The sequence below is a fragment of the Lutra lutra genome, chromosome 9, assembly GCF_902655055.1.
Source record: "Lutra lutra chromosome 9, mLutLut1.2, whole genome shotgun sequence".
NCBI lineage: Eukaryota > Metazoa > Chordata > Mammalia > Carnivora > Mustelidae > Lutra > Lutra lutra.
In genome coordinates this window covers 79,613,138-79,616,334 of record NC_062286.1, presented here as the reverse complement: position 1 = coordinate 79,616,334, position 3,197 = coordinate 79,613,138, and the positions used below count along the sequence as shown (strand labels likewise).

The window sequence follows — 3,197 nt, the reverse complement described above, 5'->3', positions numbered from 1 at the left end:
AACACTAAATCCTAAATGTGTGTAGCTCTGCCATGGGGCTGGCAAAGGGGTGGACCCATATGGATGGAGGACAGAAAGGACAAGCGGGAGAGGGAGAGCCGCTGAGGGAGACAGAAGAGGGGGAGAGGGAAGAGGAAGCAGGTACAGATATACTGTAGGGAGCCTACGGGAGAAAGAGAAGAGAGACAGATGGACAGAGGCAGAAAAGGTTCAGTGGGTTTTGGAGGAATGCATAGCAGGAGACCGGGAGGAGATGTGTGTTTGAACATGACTTCCTCCTGGTTAACCACTGTTCAAGCTTTTCAACTGCATCCCCCTCCCTATGAATCCACAGAGACGCCATTCTCCCTGCACTGACCCAAGCAATCCATGAAAGAACAAGTTATTCTCGGGGCACCTGGTGGCTCAGTGGGTTAAGCCTCTGCCTTCGGCTCAGGTCATGATCTCAGGGTCCTGGGATCGAGCCCCACATTGGGCTCTCTGCTCAGCGGGGAGCCTGCTTCCCCACCCCCATCTCTCTCTGCCTGCCTCTCTGCCTACTTGTGATCTCTCTCTCTCTCTCTCTCTCTGTGTCAAATAAATAAATAGAATCTTTAAAAAAAAAAAAAAGTTATTCTCTATCACCTCAAAGGTTACAAAGGAGAAACAAGTTCTCTTCCACAACTCTGTCATGTCCTTGAACAAGGGTAGGAAAAGGATCAACCTGGAGTGGTCCCTGGTGGACAGTGTCCAGCCCACCTCATGGTGAGGACAAGCAGAGAGTAAAGGTATCTCCTTCTAAATAGCTTTCCAGAGCAGCAGGGTCCTAGGCCCAGCCACCGCAGGCCTGACACCCGGGCTCAGTGTGCAGCTGCTTCCAGAGATGAGATCTGAGAAGTGCCAGGGAGACAGCCCTGCCCCCAAAACATGGCCCCCCTTGCCTGTCAAGGCCTTGACCTTCACCTCAAGGGAGGAGCCTCAACCGGGCCAGGAGTCAGGAGGCTAGCTGGGGTCCCTTGCAAAGCTGTCCCAGGCCGAATCCTATCGTATGCAGGGATCATGTGCGTTTCCTGCCCATTTCCCAGGGTTGCTGTGAGAACCAGCCTAACAATGGGTGTACAAGATCGTGGCCTGCATTTGCAAATCGCTCTGCTACTAACTAGCCTGGTGGTGAATCAGGCCTTCTGTTTCCTCACCGATAATCGGACCAGCAATGAGCTCTGCGCCCATGAAGAAGAGTAATTATTTGTAATGATCTAGCACCAGTCAGCGGCCAGTGGGAAGTACTCAGGTACTTTCTCTAGCAGCAGCTGTAAAACGAAAACATTATCATGATTCCTTTTTGTGTAGGGACCCAACTTTCTTTTTGGACCCAAATGCTTCTATTCCTGGGAGGGAAACACTCCTAACCTGTTGTTAACAAATATTTTCTAATAGGACAGGCAGCTGAGAGCAAGTTTCTGGTGGCCGGCTAAAACACAGCCCAGGTAAGGGCTGGTAGATACAGGTGTACTTGATTCAGGGCTGGACACTGCCAGGCTTCAACTAGAAAACCACTCAATCCCCACCCTGACCCCCGTCCCCAGCCAGCAAATTCTAACAGGTTCTTTAAGACTCAACCCAAATATCAGGGTTTTCAGCGACACCTTCCCTACCAGACAGTGTTCCTTCTCTGGGTCCCGTCACTCTGTCTGTAACGGTTCTACCGCTTTTCTCCCATTTTACTGCAGTTATGGGTTGCCTCCCCTACCGAACTGAATTCTTTGAGAGCAAGCACTGTGTCGCATTCGGCTCTGGACCACCAACCCCTGGCGAGCTGCCTGGCTCAGAAAGGCACTCAAGGTTTATTAAATAAATACCCAGGCTTGCCTGCCCTCTGGGGAAACCAGAGAACAGAAATGTTTAACCTTTGAGAAGATCTGCCCCGTTATCAGAATAAAAGCCCTTCCGTTTGCACAGCCTGCATAGATTACTAGTTAATAGATCTCATTTGCTCCTCAGAGTGGTCCCATGGGGTAGATCGGAAAGGTGCTGTGCCCCGCAGGACAGCTGAGAAAAAGATCTGAGGGAGGCTGAAGGTTTTACTCAAGGTCATCCAGCCAGCAAAGAGTAGAATCAGGACTGGCGCCCAGACCTTCTGAATTCTAGTCCAGGACAAATCTGCTAAGGTCTTACTGGGTCAAGAAACTCCAGGCCAAAGGAGGAAAGAAATGTGGAACATTAGTTTCTAGGTTTTTTTTTTTCCCCCTTTAAGCTAAAGAATTACATACTTTTTAAAGAAAGCTTGTTAAAAAAAGAAAAGTCCAATAAGGAAACCTTACAAAAGATCTAAAAGCAGAATGTTATATACATTTCTTTCATCAGTTCAAATGTATTACTTTTATCCTTATTGAGCTGCTGGATGAGAATAACAAAGCTGTTGTAATTCACACAAAAATGTAAAGATTCTGCGTGACCTCTGCAGGCAGCCCAGGGAGCCTCATTATCAAATGAATGTCTGTATTTTGTTTTGAATCATCCTTGTTGTTTGGTTTTATAGCTTATTTAGAGAAAGGAGCCAAGTGCTTTCTAATGACTATCAAGGAGGTGTGAGATTGTTACAAATATCACTTTTCTCCATTTGTCACACAAATGGACTCAAGCTACAAACACTGCTTGAAGTCTTTTTTTTTTTTTTTAACTTAATATATGTTGTCCTCTCTTTGATATGAACACACAGATCAGCCTCTCTTCTTAATGGTGCAGAGCATTTCACACACCAAGGTCTGGATGTTTCTGTCCCCACCAAATTCATATGTTGAAACCTAATCCCCAGTGCCATAGTATTTGGAGGTGGGCCTTTTGTGGGGGTGATTAGATCATAAAAGTGAATGGGATGAGTGCCCTTATAAGGAGACCCCAGAGAACTTTCTCACGTCTTCTGCCATGGGCAGACTCCGAGGAAAGACTTTGAACCAGGAAGCAGGCCCTCCTCTCACAATGAATCTGTGGGAGCCTCAATCTCAGACTTCCAGCCTCTAGAACTGTGAAGATAATTTTTGTTGTCTATAAGCTACCCGTCTATGGTATTGTGTTACAGCAGCCTGAATGGACTGAGGTACGACGAAAAGGATGTATCACTATTTGTTTAGCTTGTCTTGTCCTGAGAGACATTGGTGGATTTTACAACGAGTGCCCTTGACCACAGAGTGCCTACTCGTGGAGGATGCCTATAGGAG

General features: G+C 47.2%; 1 long non-coding RNA gene across 1 annotated transcript; it reads left to right on the top strand.

Annotated features, from left to right (window-relative positions):
* The first annotated feature begins 615 nt into the window (after positions 1 to 615).
* On the top strand, positions 616 to 1,922 carry LOC125108326 (uncharacterized). Its single transcript, XR_007129872.1, has 3 exons — positions 616 to 767; positions 1,417 to 1,466; positions 1,710 to 1,922. It is a non-coding gene; the product is annotated as an uncharacterized LOC125108326 (long non-coding RNA).
* The last annotated feature ends 1,275 nt before the right edge of the window (positions 1,923 to 3,197 follow it).